This window comes from Canis aureus, chromosome 21, assembly GCF_053574225.1.
Source record: "Canis aureus isolate CA01 chromosome 21, VMU_Caureus_v.1.0, whole genome shotgun sequence".
Lineage (NCBI taxonomy): Eukaryota > Metazoa > Chordata > Mammalia > Carnivora > Canidae > Canis > Canis aureus.
Window position 1 is genome coordinate 48,185,149 of NC_135631.1, and position 16,717 is coordinate 48,201,865.

Sequence of the window (16,717 nt, forward strand, 5' to 3'; positions counted from 1 at the left end):
GAGGCTTTTGTGGGTGTTGGAGGAGGGTAGACCCCCAAGAACTGGAAACTTGGGAGCACATATGCAGGTCTTTAGGGGTTCTCTGATACAAAAGAAAATTGCAGCAAGTGAAAGACCAGTGATTTCGGGGTATGGCCTGATTTGGGGGGTTTTTCTGTGCATATTTTGTTTTTTTCTTTTTTCCTACCTTTATTTTTTATGTTTTTATTAAATTCCAGTTAGTTAACATTCAGTATAATATTTCTTTCAGGTGTACAGCTTAGTGATTCAATACTTCCCTACAATACCTGGTGCTCATCACGAGTGCACCTCTTAATCCCTACCATTTATTTAACCCATCTCCCCTCCCACCTCCCCTATGGTAATCATTAGTATGTTCTCTATAGTTAAGTGTCTGTTTCTTGGTTTGACTTTCTCTCTTTTTTTCTCCTCTCATTATTTGTTTTGTTTCTCAAATTCCACATACGAGTGAAATCATATTGCATTTGTCTTTCTCTGACTTATTTCATTTAGCATAATACTGTCTAGTCCCAACTACATTGCTGCAAATGGCAAGATTTCATTCTTTTTATGGCTAAGCAATAGTCCACTGTATATATACTACATTTCCTTTATCCATTCATCTGTTGATGGATATTCAGACTGCTTCCATAATTTGACTATCAGAGATAAAGCTGCTGTAAACATTGGGATTCATATATTCCTGTGAATTAGAGTTTTTGTATTCTTTGGGTAAATACTTAGTAGTGTAATTGCTGAATTGTAGGGTAGTTCTATTTTTAACTTTATTTTTTTAAAGGTTTTATTTATTTATTCATGAGAGGCACAGAGAGAGAGGCAGAGACATAGGCAGAGGGAGAAGCAGGCTTCCTGTGGGGAGCCCGATGTGGGACTTGATCCCAGGACCTGATCATGACCTGAGCTGAAGGCAGATGCTCAACCACGAGCCACCCAGGCGCCCCTATTTTTAACTTTCTGAGGAATCTCCATACTATTTTCTACAGTTCACATTCCCACCCACACTACACGGGGGTTCCTTTTCCTCCTCATCCTTGCCAACACTTGTTGTTTCTTGTGTCATTGATTTTAGCCATTCTGACAGGTGTGAGGTTGTCTTTTAATGTTATGGTTTTACTTTAATGAAAATCAGATCTCATCACTCCCTATGTAAACCCTCCCAGGGGTTTCCTATTGCATTTAAAGGAGAATCTAAGTCTCACCTCACTCCCTACATTCAAACCAAATTGGATCCATTCTGTTCCTAGAACCTGTCAAGCACTTGATCATCTCAGGGCACCCCCTGATCATCTCAGAGCCCCCCAACCAGAGCCAGGTTCTCTCTACCTGGCATGCCCTTCCCTAGGCTCTCTGTATGGCTAGTTCCTTCTCATGCTTTATGGTCATCCCTTGACACCCTATAATATAGCATCCCCTACTCCAATTACCTCCACTTCTTACTCCCTCCAATATCACTGTTTACTTCTTCACTAGCACTTCTTGCAACCAAATATTGTTTTAGTGATATAGCTCTTGAGATTGAAGGTTTATTATTGAATCCCCATTGCCTGATAGAAGTAGCAAATCAACAAATATCTCTTGAATGAATAAATGATGAATAGAGAGTGAAAAAATGAATCAGTTAATATCATTAGGGAAAAGAAAGTAAAACTGAATTTCTGAAATAAAACCAAAGAGTACAAGTATTATTCAAGCACCATGCAACTTGGAATATTTAAGACAGGGCACTCCATGACATCTTAGAAAACAAGATCAAGATGATCTTTCCTTGTCTCTTGCACTTTTCACCTTAAAAGATTTCCTTAGAAACTCATAATTTTATTTGTTCTGAATCTGACACATCCCCACCCAGATTTGAGCTGGTTTTTCTTTGAACTTTGCATGTGAATATTGACCCATGTAATATTTTCACCAGCAAATGTCTTATGACTTCCCAGGTAGCCTGTCTGAGCAATGAGGTAATGAATATGAATCACCTGCCATGACTCTGCTCTCTGAACACAACATGGGACGTAAATGAAAGCTCTGCATAGCTCCAAGGAGCTGGCCTCACCCTCCCTTGAATGCAGCTGGATTGTCTCAGTGGCAGCAGAGAAGTGAAAAGAGAAGTCTGTACAGTGGAGAGAATTCCCCCTTGTGAGTTACTAAACTTGCAAAACTTTGGAAATTCAAGTCTTCTGACCATTTTTCTTTTAAAAACAAAATAGTCTTCAGGAAATTACTTTTTTAATTAATTTATTATTTTTATTTATTTATTTTTAAGTCCAAAGGCTAACATTTTGGCCTCGTGACAGGTTTCTGAAAAAGTAATTTCTTGACTTTAATTAATTTCTAAATAATTGTATTTCTAGCCAGTGCATAGAGGATTATAAGACAGACACATGTCTACAGAAAGAAAAAGGCATTGGCTGTCATGGACAATCCTCCTGGCTCTCTCGAAGCTCAAATGAGAATGATATTCATATAAATAATTACAAATTTGAGTCTCCCAAGTAAGGAAGAGCTGTCTGAGTCAGTATATGCATCAGTATGGAGGGATAAGGGTGCACATATGGAATTGGACACTCATTTCTGTAGACTGATGACAGTATCAATATTAATCAAATGAATAGAGAATTTGCAAATGTCACCAGTTTTCCTCCAGGTCCCCATAGTGCTTATGGTACTGAATCCCCGTTGCCGGATAGAAGTAGAAAATCAACAAATATCTCTTGAATAAATAAATGATGAATAGGGACTGAAAAAAATGAATCAATTTATATCATTAGGGGAAAAGAAAATAAAACTGAACTTCTGAAATAAAACCAAAGAGTACAAGTATTATTGGTAAAGTGGGTCAGTTATTTTTTTTAAATGTACTAGTAGATTAAATGTACTACTTAAATTAATAATAATTAAATTTTGTATAATGTTAGTACAACAGATATAAATACAGTTAAATAAATAGAAAGCAAAAAAATAAATAAAATAAAATAAAATAAAATAAAATAAAATAAAATAAAATAAAATAAAATAAAATAAATAGAACACTAGTTTTATATATTTCTGAAAAAAAAATCCCATCTTTGGAACTTCCTTATAACACATGAGCTTCCCTGTGAAAGATACAGACCTTTTTTTTTTTTTTTTAACTCTTTGAAATGAATAGTCAAAACTAACCATTTGGAATTAAAATTACTTACAACAAAAGAAAGCTAGCAGATTTAATATAATTTATTGAGATTTAAGGAATGAAGAAGAAATAATCGTTTTTGCAGGCTCATCAGGAGCTTATTTCCACAAAACATCCCTAAGACGCTTTCCCACCACATGTTTGTTTCCATTATTAGGCGCTTGGCTGGGATGTGTTTAGTTTGGCAGCTCACCAAGTAGCATTCATTGGGTCTCGGTGGTACCAAATTTGACAGAAAGCAAGGCACGGGGGGGAAAAGGTATTTCCAAATCACTATTTTCACATCAAAAATATAAAACCAGAAACCTCTTGGAAAACTAAAAAAAAATAAATAAATAAACTCAATTATGCTTCTTTGCATTCTTCTGTGATGGCAATCCTGCCTTCGCGGACACCTCCACATGCTCGCTGGGTGGAGGACGTCCCCAACCTGGAGGACGAGGATCCTGCAAATTCACAAAGGCTGGTCTGGCAAAACTGCCACACTTCTCTTCACCGTGTCCCCTCGCCACCACAGCGTCGCTTCTTGGTTCTACTGAACCTCCTCTGCACACCTGGAATATTCCTTTACCATGCATTACATAATGCATCACGGTAGTGATTTCTGAATTCCGATTAAATGGTGAAAATGGATTATTGATTGACCATAGCCCTGGCATGGATTTCTGGTATAAAAGATCGCATTATGGTCCATGCTCATCCACTTCCCTCTGCCAGGAAATGAAGCACACATCACCGCTACCTTCTCCGGGCTTGAAGACCAATGTGCTTATGTGACCGATACAACCTTTCCCGCCACAGTTCCTCTGCCATAGGAAGGACATACTCAAATAGGGACTGGAACTTTAGCTTTGGTCCTGAAAGGAGAAGATGCACAAAGGAAAGCCTGTCAGACCACTCAGAGCTGCCAACGGGTAATGTGAGCAAGAAACCAGTGTGTCTTTTATAACCATTGAGTTTTTAGGCAAAGCTAACATCTATAATGTCATTTATGGGATGCACCCCGGAATATGACAAAATATTTATGCTAAATAATATCATGGTCTCCGGTCCATGAAATCAAGGAACCTCAAAGGTAGACTCCAAGAGCCTGGGCTCTAGAGACAGATCGGAGTTTAAAGTTGACTACCGTTTACTCTGTCTTTGGCAGATGAGTTTCTTTCTTTTTTTTTTTAAGATTTTATTTATTTATTCATGAGAGACACAGAGAGAGAGAGAGAGGCAGACACAGGCTCCATGCAGGGAGCCCAACATGGGACTCGATCCCAAGACTCCAGGATCACGCCCTGGGCCAAAGGCAGGCACTAAACCACTGAGCCACTCAAGGATCCCCCCGGCAGATGGGTTTCTGACTTCTCATCTGTATGATGGGGATGCTGCTAGTAGCCATGCCATAAACATTGAGTATGTTTAGAGAGATGATCTCTGCAAAGTGACAGCACAGCACAGGAACCACTATGCTAACAGTGGTGTCATCAGTGAGATTATCTGGGAAACAGGCACTAAGAGCAATATGAGCTGGGCCAAGACCTAAGGGGGGTATGCCGGGGAGAACAACAGTTGTAGGGGAGTGGGGAGGAAGGGGCTGGGTCAGAGGAAGAAGGGAAATCGCAGTGGAGCAGTGGCAAGGCCGCAGAGGATTCCCCAGGGAGCTCTGGAGCTGCGGTGAGCTCTCCAGAGGTGTCCCAAACTGAAGCAAGGGGCCGGGCTTCGCACCTTCCCATCAGACCAGTCATTACATGTGGGCTGTCCCCAGGGAGGAAGGTACTAGCTGTGAGGAAGGCTGCTCTGTCAGCCAAGGGCCATTCCTAGAGAGACTTGGCTGCCAGCCAGGGCAGGCAGTGCTCCAGCAGCTGGAGGAATGAAGGCCTCAGGCCAGGAGGGGCTGTGTGTCCGGGATGCACGCCGCATCCCCCACGGCCCACCACTGTGTGGCCCGGGGGCACTTTCCTCATGCGGTGGGTGGACACCAACTGTGTAAAGCTCCTGCAGCATCCTAGGTGGCTGCTTCTCCAGGGAGAATCATACACAAGTGTCCGTGAGATGGAAAACAACCCTGCTTCAGTATCTGGTCTCGGGACCTACACTGAGGCACATCATGTCCCTCCTCTATAGCTGTTCTAGATTCTTCTGACTCACAGCTAGCACCTTCCCACCCTAGGTGACTTAGCGTCCCCAGGGCCAGGTTGCCAACCCCTTCCCTTGCTCACTGGTCTACTGATGCAAGGCCAACAGAGATGAGGCAGCAGCTGTAGCTTATCTAGCTTCATGCCTCCTGGTGAAACTGTTCCCTTTTGGGAACTATGACTTCTAAACCCACAGATTTTTTAGTTACAATGATAAGAAGATGTTTGTCCCCTCCCCTTGAATGTGGACCATTCGTGGTGACTCATATTCAACAAATGGGCTGTTGTGGCAGTGACAACTGAGGCCGGGTCATTAAAAGGGTAGCTTTTAATGCCATTTCTTGACATACCGTCCCTTCTCTTCCTCATGGTCTGTGGGAAGCCAGCACCATATTGTGAGTACGCTCAAGCACCCACTTCGCTTCTGACAGTGGAGCCCCAGCAGCTGTCCTCTTATTATTTCAAGATCCCGCCATCATTTTATAACAGGCCAGTCCTGTACTTCCTGGTGACGTTGTACAGCTGTCCCCAGCACACTCCTCATCGCTTTGGGGAATGAACTTCCAGTTGTCCTGGGGAGCAGAATGGGCAACCGAGTTTTGTGGCCTTACTCCAGCATGTCCATTTCTCTGAATTTTTTATCTTTTTGTCCACATTTGTGACAAAAGGAACATGGTTTCTACTTCCCTTGATGTGACCATTGCTTTCTCCAAGCCTCAGAAGCTGTCATAACAATGAGTTAACACTGTTTCTTAGGATCCTTACTGGGGCAAAGGTCCTGCATCATAAGAGAGTACTTGCACACGGAGAAGGTCTCATCTTATCCAAGTGCATGCTGCACCCCTTTTGGGCCATTACCCTCAGCATCCTGCTATATACATGCCCTCTTTTTATGCTATCAGTGAGATTCTATGGTTTTCACATTTCATTTTAATTTGGTGATTAATCACTCTCAGACTTTTGCTGCCTTGTCACAATGTAATATCCATTTGGTTCCCCAGTCCTCATGCTTACCACTCTCCTTGAAGTTTAGAGGCACCTGCCAGTGCATTTCCATCCCATCCCAGTTCACTACCAGCAGAAGCTTAAGCACTGATCAGCCAGTGATCATGCCAGGCATGATTGCACTCCTACCCATTGCTAGAGCTAGCTCCTGGCGAATTCATCTTCCAAATGTGGGAACATTAAAATATGCTTGCTAGCCTCCCTATCAGCAACTGCTCTAGGTCATTTCCCAGTGTCGTTGGCTGAATAGTGGCCCCTCACCAAAAGATACGTCTGCTTAAAGCCTATTAATATGACTTTATTTGGGAAAAGTGTCTTTGCAGATGTAATTAAATTCAGGATTTTGAGATGAGATCATTATGGGTTACCTTGGTGGTAAACCCTACCTCAAATTCAATGATGAACATCCTTTTTAAAAACATGCCTAAGTGAATGTGATGTGAGAACGGGAGGAGATTGGAGTGATATGTCTACAAGCCAAGGATTGCTGGTAAGCACCAGAAGGTAGAAGAGAGGCATGGAATGGGTTGGCCTCAGAGCCCCCAGAAGGAATCAACACTGCCAACACCTTGACTTTGGACTTCTGGCCTTCTGAACTCTGAGAGAATAAATTTCTATTGCTTTAAGACACCTGGTTTGTGGCACCTTGCTATGACAGCCACAGGAAGTCAATACACCCAGGAAAACATACTCTGAGACAGACATTCAGCATGCAGGCTGAAGCAGAATGGGGCAGAGAGAAAAGGTGAACTCCAGTGGATTTTCAGCCTCAGTCTCATCTGACCCCATAGGAAGCTTGAAGTTGACATGGCTCTTCAAATATTTCCTCAAGGATAAAGCAGATCCTTTCAGCCAAGGGCAATTCCAGGTCATGGACTTCATTGTGTCAGCCAGCAACATACCCAGCCATTGGGATATGAAGGCTTCAACCCAAAAAGAGGGAATGTGGATGGTGCTTCTCAGCAGCTACTACAGGAGGCTGTGATTATTATCATCAGGGTAAGAGCCACTTCAAAAATGGAGACAGTGGGGAATGGACCAATCAGAGTAGATTTGAGTGTATTCATTTTACCAAAAGAAATTTTTTTTTGCCAGTTGAATCCAAGGCCAAACACTGAGGAAGCCTGGGAGGAGAAAGGAGGTTGCTAAAAGGCCACAAGTGATCTGAAAAGGAAGAGTGAAATCATGAGCAGGCGTGAGGGCTTAAGGAGAATGTGGTGGTCGCACTCCAAGCCAACTCCACTAGGTGAGCAGCAGATCACTCTTTGCACCAGCAAGCAGAGCTTTGTCTTCTCTGCTGACACAGAAGGGGCCACAGATGTCACATAGTGGACCATTCTCCCTTATTAATAAAAAGCTTCTGTTTTGAAAGCCGATGAGCAATAAGCATGTGAAAAGATACTCAACATCCTTCATTGTCAGAGAAATGCAAAGCGAAATTCTGATGAGATCCCACATACCCTGGTTTGTCTGGTTATCATGGAATGACCTACAACAGCGAGTGCTGGGGGACGCATGGAGAAATTGGAATGCCCGTACCCTACTGGTGGGGATCTGAAATAGTGCGGCTGCTTTGAAAAATTGCCAGGCCCTTCTGTAGTCAACCAAACACCTATTGCACAACCCAACTGATCCTTCCTCAGCTCTTCACTCAAGGGAAATGAAACCTATATCCACACAAACCTATATCCACAAAGACCGGCACACCAATATTCAGAATAGCTGCATCTGCAACAACCTCAAACCAGAAATAACTCAAGTGTCCATGGACAGGTGACAGGATAAACACATGGTGGTGCCGTCTTACAATGGACTACCCCCTGGATGAATCTCACAATCATTGAACGGAGTTAAAGGAGTCAGGCATAAAAGGATCCATACTACGTGGTTGCGTCTATACAAAAGTCGAGAAAAGACCAATGTAACGTATAGTGGTGAAAAGCACATTAGTGGTTGCCAGAAGCTGGCACAAGGGGGGAGTTCCTGGGAAAGCCACAAGGAGACTTTGGGGAAGGGGGGGAGCTGTGAAGAGAAGATTCTCTATCTTCAGTGTGGTGGTAGTTACGCAGGTATATACATTTGTCAAAATTCTTCAAATTGTGCACTTAAAATGGGTACAACAAAATTGACTTTTTAAAGAAACTGACCTCATGGAAGCCTCTCTGCCACTTTCTCTGGAGAGAACTGGAGCTATGGGCGGCGGCCAGATGACTACTCTTTTCTTAGCTCCCACAGTGATCCCAGAGTTACACATCAAAGGCTCTCTCCTCCTCCCCACAAAGCAAAATGACAGGGCTGTCTGCTGCAGCAATTATAACTCCCCAGACTAAAGAAGCCACAGAAGGTCACAAGCACTCTCAATTCCAATGTCATCATGTATTTACCTAGGAGACCTCATGGCCAGCTTGATCATGTTACTTTTTCCCACTGCTTCTTTCCATGTGGGTTCATTCACTAAGACACCAAAAGGTCACAAGTCTTACTCAGAGTTGGTGACAATGAGTCAATGGCCATCTTCCCTCCGCTTCCAGCCTGCAGTCTGAGCACTAACCCAAAGTTAGGCCCACTGACAGGGAGCATTATTTAGAATTTCCACCACCCCCAACCCCTCTCCACCGCCCCCACCCCTGCATACCCTGTTCCTTTTCTTCCTTTCTTCCATATTCCTGTCCTGCCAAGGACATCCTAACATAAATTTGCTAAAGAAAAGGTAGCAAATGTGTTTTCATGCAACTAATACTGCCATGAAAATTGACCGGCTGGTAGCCTCAGGGGACTTGCTGAAGCACCATGTTTTATAAATGTCTAGAATAATGTTCACCTGAAAAAAAGGGACGTATTTGCATATGAATTCACCGTACGGAAGCTGACCTGGTGGAAAACACAAATAGAATCAATGTGGTATCTTTGTTCAAGCAACCCTCCAAACAGCATCTAGAGTACAGCCAACTGTGTAAATTCCAGAGTTATTAGATAGATCTGGGGATCCAAATGTCAGGAGAAATCATCTCAGTATGGAAGATATCACTTCCGTTTGCCACAGAGAGACATGATTAGCTTTGGCTGAGGAAGTTCTTATACTAAGAACGTACTCAGTGAGCAGAGGCGGGAAGGAAAAGGTGCTTAGCCCACTGTGCACAGTGCTAGTCCAGACATTAAAAAGGTTTCAAAAATACAGATTCCTACGTCTCATTATGAAGTTCCTCCTTAAGGGACCTGGGGTAAATCCCCAGACTCTATGTTTCTTACATGTTCCCAAGGTGATTCAGATGTGCAGCTGCATTTAGTCTAAACCTTGGCTTTTCTGTGACTTTTTGGGTTCACAGAGCCCTTGTCATGTGCCATAGTCTGCAGGAGCAGTATCCAAGTGTTTGGGGGATTGCTCCCCCATAACCGAGTGTGCACCCCCACTGTGGGAATATTTATTTAATTGCAATTGTCCGCATAAATGCATCACATTTCAAAGGACTCATGCTTAAACCCAGAGCCAACCTCCAAGAGCAAGCAAATAACTCAGCTGGTCTTCAGATGCAGGCGTCTTCCATCGAGGGAATAGGTGTATCAGGCTTAGAGTCAACACCAGCAATCTGTACTCCCCCATGATGCGACGCACTGTTTTCTTGTACAGCTCATCTCTTTCATTTTGAAATGGAATTATTTCCAAGCGGAATGTAAATATTGCTACTTGCATGAAAAATCAATACAAGTAAGTTTGGGGAACTTTAAACTTTGTCCTCGAGAGACTTTTGTATTTCTTTTTTTTCTTTTTTGAGATTTTTTTTTATGTGTGCGTCTTTTAATCAAATCACAGAATGATATATAAAAATACTGATTTTTTTTTTTTTTTTACTTAGTGACATGTTCCCAAACACGTGAAACAAGAATGAAGCAAGACAAACCGTGAATCCCTGCCTTTGTGCAGCGTGGGAGAAGTCCAGATAGTCAGCCCATCAGACTTGGGGTCTTACATCACCTCTGAGTGTGAGGCAAGGTTGAGGAGTTTCCATCTACATTTACAAAGCCTCCAGATCATGCGCTCTCTGGCAGGGTTTACGGGCCTCAGAGTGAAGCAACCAGAGCACAAATTCCCCCATCTGGAAGGAGAGCAGCCCCTGCCAGCCACAAGCCACTGAGCACAGCCCTCCTTGGAGAGTCTCTCCAGAGCCCATGCAGAGTTCCCTAGCTCCATTCTCAACTTCCTCTTGCTTCTTTTCCTTTCTATTACCAAAATACAACTCCATATAAAAAATAAATAGTGCTGTGTTGCCACAGATCTCTGTTCTCCTTTAAACATTCTGAGCAGCTCTGATGAGTCAAATCTCCAACTGCCTGGTACCCCAGGACAGATCCCTGGGCCCTCTCTGACCTTCCCTCCTTTCTGGCTTCCTGTTACCTTCTTGAGGCTTCCGCTTCCATCCCATCTCACTTCCCTCCGTCTGGGTGCCTCCCCGGGTCTCTCTCAAAACCCTCTTGGCCTTACTTTCTCTGTGTATCTCTGCTTCTCTTTGGCCATCAAACACCGAGCATCCCTTTGTTTCCCCATCAACACAAAACCAAGCTGGAAAAGTGAACCCCAGGAAGAGACAACCGCTGTGTTAGAGCATCATGCTGAGCAAGCCTGGGCCAGGCCCCTGGCCCGTTGGGGCCCTGTCAGCACCTCCCATCACCAGTCCCCAGAGCTGCCCCTGGAGACCCGCTTTCTCTCTCCGCAGTACTTGCATCCTTCACACACGTCGAAGACGAGCTCCTGGCACACATGCAAGAGCAATCTGTACTGTGTGGAAGATATGGTCTCTAACCTCAGGTTGAACTAAAAAGCGCTGGAAATTTTAAGAGGCTGTCTTGACCTTTCAGGGTCGCTTAGGACGGGGATCTGCCCGGCAGTTGTTAATGGTGGTTTGATTGGGCTCCAATGCTGATTTGAAGTCTCCACTTAGAGTCTGGCCAAGTTAAACACACTTTCTTTTCATCTCTAGTTGCAAGGCCAGCCTCAGCCCCAGGTCTTCAGTCATTCCTTGGTTCTTCTCTGGATTCCCTCCAGTTTGTTGACAAATCCTCCGGTCCTCATTCAAAATTACTTCTTAGCTTCTCCCCGATAGTATCTCACAGCGTTTCCTCAAGCTCAGCATTTTGTTCGGCTTCTGCCCACACATTGAGTTGACCGCAGCAGCAAGAGCAGAGGAGAGCGGTGCGGAGCGGCCCGGGCCAGGCCAGGCGGGTGCAGGGCCTTTCCAAACAGCAGGCTCTTGCTCTTCTGGGGCTGGCGGGATTCTTTGTCTGTTCTTCTTTGAAAATGAATGCCCATTCTTGAGTTCCAAATCCCTACCAATCTTTGCTGAAAACTTACAAAATACAAATCTGCAGATGAATGTGAAACTCATGAGCAATCCACAAACTATAGGTAATTTCTGTTAATATTTTGTGTTTTCTTAAAAAAAAATATTTTGCGTTTTCTTTCATCGTATATACAGATTTTTAAGCAGATTTAATTGTGTATTAAGGACATTTTTCTGGGTTATCTCCCGTATTTCTCCTCCAGCTTCCACCTTATGCATCAGAGTAACACCATTTTCCTTATTGTATTTGTTCGAAGCGCATTATAATCCTCACTGGTGGGCTGAGTAAATCCCCAATCATTTCTGCTTCCTTTTCAACATTTTCTTGACTGGTCCTTTATTTATTTATTTTTTCTTTCCAGATGAATGTTGGGTTCACTTTGTTGGCATTTGGAATGGAATTTCATTCCACATGAAAGTTAATACAAATTTTTTTTTAAAAAAACTGACAAAAAAATAAAATAATTTACAAAATAAAATAATAGAAATTTAAAAAGAACCAGCTGGCACTTACAATAGCATTTATTTCATGTCCATGTCCATCTCAGAACATGGAGATGCCTTCACTTGTTCATCCTGTTTATTTGGTGTGTCACTATAGTGTTAATTGACTAGATCTTCAGATTTTTAACTTAACATTGCTAGGATTCTTTTTTTTTTTTTTTTTTTTTGAGTCTTTCGTTTCATGTGTGTGCCAGTGTGTGTGACTGGATGCCATTTTGCGATTCTCCTTTATCTCTGGATAGAAGAGCCTCCCATTTACCTTTATTGTGGTAAAATATACATAATAGAATTCACCTTTCTAAGTGCATAATTCTGCAGCATGAAACAGATACCTGTTTATTGCATGACTATCAGCATCTATCTCTAGAACTTTATCTTCTGAAAACTGAATCTCTGTGCCCATTAAACACTCATCCTCAATTTTTCCCTCTCCCCAACTCCTAGAAAACACCATCTTACTTTCTGTTTCTATGATTATGACTGTGCTAAGTACATTACATAAGTAGAATTGTACAGTATTTATCTTTTTATAACTCGCTTATTACTCTGAGCACATGGTCTTCAAGATGCGTCCATGCAACATACTGGAATTTCCTTTTTTTTTTCAAGCCTAAGTAATATTATACTGCACCTATCTATCACTTTTTGTTCTTCCATTCACCAATCAATGGACGCTTTAATTGCTTCCACATTTAGGCTATTGTGAATAATGTTGCTATGAAAATGAGTGGACAAATATTTGTTTGGACCCCTACTTTCAATTCTCTTAGGTATATACCAAGAAGTGGAATTACCAAATCATATGATATTCTCTTCACCAACACTTGTAATTTTCTATTTTCTTTTTTGATAATAGTCCAACATAACGGGCTTGTAACAGTATCTCATTATGGTTTTTATTTGCATTTCCCTAAAGATTAGCAATGGTGAGCAATTTTTCTTGTGCTTATTTGCCATCTGTATATCTTCTTTGGGGAGATGCTTGTCAAGATCTTTGACTTGTTTGTTAATTAGGTTTTTGTTTTCATATTGTTGAGTTTTAAGAGTTCTTTGTATATTTTGGATGACAGTCCTTAAAAGATTCTCTAAATATTTTCTCCCAGTCTGTGGCTTATTTTCTCTCGATATTGGGTTTTCCAGAGAAGAGGTTTTTTATTTTAATGAAGTTCAGTTAATCAATTATTTCTTTTGTGGATTGTGCCTTTGATGTTGTACCTGAAATGGCATCACCACGTTCAAGGTCATCTACGTTTTCTCCAGTGTTATCTTCTAGAAGTTTTATAGTTTTGATTTTATATTTAGGTATGTGATCCATTTGGAGCTAATTTTTGTGAAGGATGTGACGTCTGTGTCTAGATTCACTCTTTTGCATGTAGATTTCCAGTTGTTCCAGCATCATTTATTCAAAAGACTATCTTTGCTCCATGGTATTGCCTTTTCTCCTTTGTTCAATATTAGTTGACTGTATTTATTTGGGTCTATTCCTGGGCTCTCTCGTCTGTTCCATTGATCTGTTAGATCTTTTGCCAATACCACACTCCCTTGATTACTGTAACTTCATAGTGAGTCTTGACATTGGATAGTGTCAGTCTTCCATCTGGCTCTTCTGGGCTTTTGCCTCTTCATACACATTTTGGAATCAGCCTGTTGATGTCCACAAAATAACTTGCTAGGATTTTGATTGGGATTGCTTTGAATCTACAGACCAAGTTTGGAGGAACTGGTATCTTTATGATATTGAGTCTTCCTATCCATAAACATGGAATATCTCTTCATCTATTTAGTTTGCCTGTGATTTCAACCATCAAAGTTGTATGGTTTTTCTTCTGTAAATCTTATACATATTTTGTTAGGTTTATACCATAGTACTTAATTTCATGGGGTGCTAATATATATAGTAATATGTACTGCTTGTTCATCATGGGTTTATAAGAAAACAATTGAATTTTGTTTTAACCTTGTATCCTGCAACCCTGCTTTAATCACTTATTAGTTCCAGGATAGATTTTTTTTCTTGATTCTTTTGAATTTTATGCATATATGATCATGATATCTATGAACAAAGACAGTTTTATATCTTTCTTCTCAAACTGTTTATCTTTTATTTCCTTTTTTTGATCTTAACACACTAGCTAGAGCTTCCAGTACTATGTTGGAAAACAGTGCTGAAAAACATTATTGCCTTGTACCCGATCTTTGTGAAAAAGCTTAAAGTTGCTCACCATTAGATATAATATTACCTGTAGGTTTTTTGGAGATATTCTTTACTAAGCTGATAAAATTCTCCTCTAAGCCTAGTTTTCTAAGAGTTTTTATCATGACTGAGTGTTGGACTTTATTAAATATTTGCATCTTATTGATATGGTCGCATGATTTTTCTTTTTTAGTCCATTAATATGATTTTCAAATGTTGAACTAGACTTGCGTGCTGGGATAAATCCCTCTTGGTCACGATATATATTTCTTTTTATATTGTTGGATTCAATTTGCTAATATTTTGTTGAGAATTTTTGCATCTATGTTCATTAAAGCTTTTAGGCTAAAGTTTTCTTGTGATGTTTTTGTCTAGTTTGGCATTAGACTAATACTGGCCTAATAGAATGACTTAGGAAGTATTTTCTCTGCTTCTATTATCTGAAAATTATTATAGAGAATTGGTATCATTTCTTCCTTAAATGTTTGTTAGACTTATTTTGTCATGTATGCATATAATGATACAAATTTCTCTCTAAGCACTACTTTCACTGTATCCCACAAATTTTCATGTTATACTTTCATTTTCATGTAGATCAAAATAATTTTAAATTTATCTTAAAATTTTGCCTTTGAGCCATTTGCTCTTCAGAAATACATTGCTTAATCTCCAAATATTTTGTTTTTTGATCCATTCTTACAATCTTTGTCTTCTAATTTGTGCACTTAAACATTGATTTTTAAGGTGATCCAGGATATATTTGGATTAATATCTACCATATTTGTTATTGTTTCTATTCATTGTCCTTGCTTTTTTGTTTCTATTTTTTGTCTTCCACTACTTTTTTGCCATTTGTGGTTTTAATTGAGCATTTCATATGATTCTATTTTCTCTCCTTTCTTAGCACATAAATTATACTTCTTTTTTTAGTGATTGCCCTAGAGTTTCTAATATATATTTACAACTAATCCAGTCCATTTTAAATAACACTATACTACTTCATGGGTAGTCTGTGTACTTTATAATAATGAAATATTCCTAATTCTTTTCACTTATTTCTTGTATTATTGTTGTCATTCATTTCCCTTATATGTAAACATATGTAAATATATATAATCAAATACATCATTGCTCTTATTATTTTGAACAAACTACTGTCTGTTGAATCAAATAAGAATGTGAAAAATGTTTAATTATCTTCATATATTCTTCTTCTAATGTTCTTTCTTCCTTTATGTAGATCCAAGTTCCTGAATGATACCATTTTTCTTCTTTCTAAAGAACTTTTCTTAACATTTATTGTAAGGCAAGCCTACTGGCAACAAATGCTCCTAATGTTTGTTTGAGAAAGTCTTCCTCCTTCACCACTGAAGGATTATTTTCTCAGAATACAGAATTCTAGGTTGGTAGGCTTTTACTCTCTACACTTCAAATATTTTACTCCATCCTCTTCTTGCTTACATGGTTTCTGAAAAGAAGTTGAATGTAATTCTTATCTTTGCTTCTCTATAAGTAAAGGTGCCCCCACCCACCCACCTTGGGCTTTTTTCAAGATTTTTCCTTCATCTTTGATTTTCTGCAGTTTGTATATGATATGCCTCGGCATGATTTTTTTTGACATTTATTCTCCCTGTTATTCTCTGAGTTTCTTGGATCTGTGTTTTGGTGTTTGTATTTGTCTGCTCAGGCTGCTGCAACAAAATACATAGACTGGGCAGCTCAAACAACAAAGATATGTTTTCTCACAGTTTTGGTGCTAGAATTCCAAGGTCAAGGTCCCATCAGGGTTGCTTTCTGGTGAGACGTCTATGCCCACCCTGTAGATGAATGCTTTCTCTGTGCTTGCATGAAGAAAGATAGGATCTCTAGTGTCCCTTCCTCTCTTACAAGGATACCCATCCTGTTAGGTTATGTCCCCACCCTCATGACCTCTCATAACCACTATTACTTCATTATAGCCTCTATTACATTAGGTTAGTGCTTCAATGTATCAACTTGGAGAAAGACGCAATTTGGTCCATAACAGTTGTGCCTGATATTAATATGGTAAATTCTTGGTCGCTATTGCTTCAAATATTGTCTTCATTTCTTTCTGTCTTCTACTCCTAGTATTTGTGTTATGCATATGTTCCACTCTTGGTAGTGGTCCTATAGTTCTTGGATATTCTGTTTCTTTATTTTTTTTCAGGCTTTTTCCCCTTTGCATTTCAATTTTGGAAGTTTACAATAACATATCCTCAAACTCAGAGATTCTTTCCTTAGATGTTTTCAGTCTAATAATAAGCCCATCAAAGGCATTCTCCATTTCTGTCACAGCATTTTTTTTAAAAGGATGATGCTTTTTTTAAGATTTTATTTATTT

The 16,717-nt window shown here is 40.4% G+C and overlaps 2 long non-coding RNA genes across 5 annotated transcripts in view; one reads left to right on the forward strand and one right to left on the reverse strand.

Annotated features, from left to right (window-relative positions):
- LOC144293049 (uncharacterized) overlaps window positions 1-11,638 on the forward strand; it is a 111,142-nt gene extending 99,504 nt beyond the window's left edge. For 3 of the 4 annotated variants that reach the window (XR_013360531.1, XR_013360530.1, XR_013360528.1), the window contains 2 exons: window positions 1,960-2,154; window positions 10,176-11,638. This is a non-coding gene — a long non-coding RNA (uncharacterized LOC144293049). Of the gene's footprint in view, window positions 1-1,959; window positions 2,191-10,175 lie in introns of those variants that run through there. The other variant, XR_013360529.1, reaches the window with a different exon arrangement.
- LOC144293050 (uncharacterized) lies at window positions 7,236-16,231 on the reverse strand. The gene is made up of 3 exons (XR_013360533.1): window positions 16,102-16,231; window positions 9,143-9,192; window positions 7,236-7,485 (listed from the first exon to the last, which is right to left on the reverse strand). It is a non-coding gene; the product is annotated as an uncharacterized LOC144293050 (long non-coding RNA).
- Between the last annotated feature and the right edge of the window lie 486 nt (window positions 16,232-16,717).